The sequence below is a fragment of the Otolemur garnettii genome, unplaced genomic scaffold (genome assembly GCF_000181295.1).
Source record: "Otolemur garnettii isolate 467f Iridium unplaced genomic scaffold, OtoGar3 scaffold00025, whole genome shotgun sequence".
Taxonomy (NCBI): Eukaryota; Metazoa; Chordata; class Mammalia; order Primates; family Galagidae; genus Otolemur; species Otolemur garnettii.
This window is the reverse complement of record NW_003852420.1, coordinates 9,839,143-9,839,445: the sequence shown is the minus strand read 5'-3', so window position 1 is coordinate 9,839,445 and position 303 is coordinate 9,839,143.

Sequence of the window (303 nt, the reverse complement as noted above, 5' to 3'; positions counted from 1 at the left end):
ATAGTCATTTGGGGTATAAAAGAACAGCCCAGCATATTGGGGGGCCTTGGGTATAAAGTAGGTCATCCAGATCTTGTCTGGCCTGCATTTTAGGAAGAACTTAGTGTCTTCAAATGTCATTTCTCAAGCATTTTTAAATAATTCTAAATGGGCTGGATACCTGTGGGCCTCTTGAAACAATTGAAATCAATTCCAGGCCATGTTTTGAAAAGGAAAATTTACTAAAGTGAGTAAATAAAATAGATGTCTTATTTCTATGCTGAGCCCCAAGATATGTAATTGATTTGGGGTGAGGGATGTTTA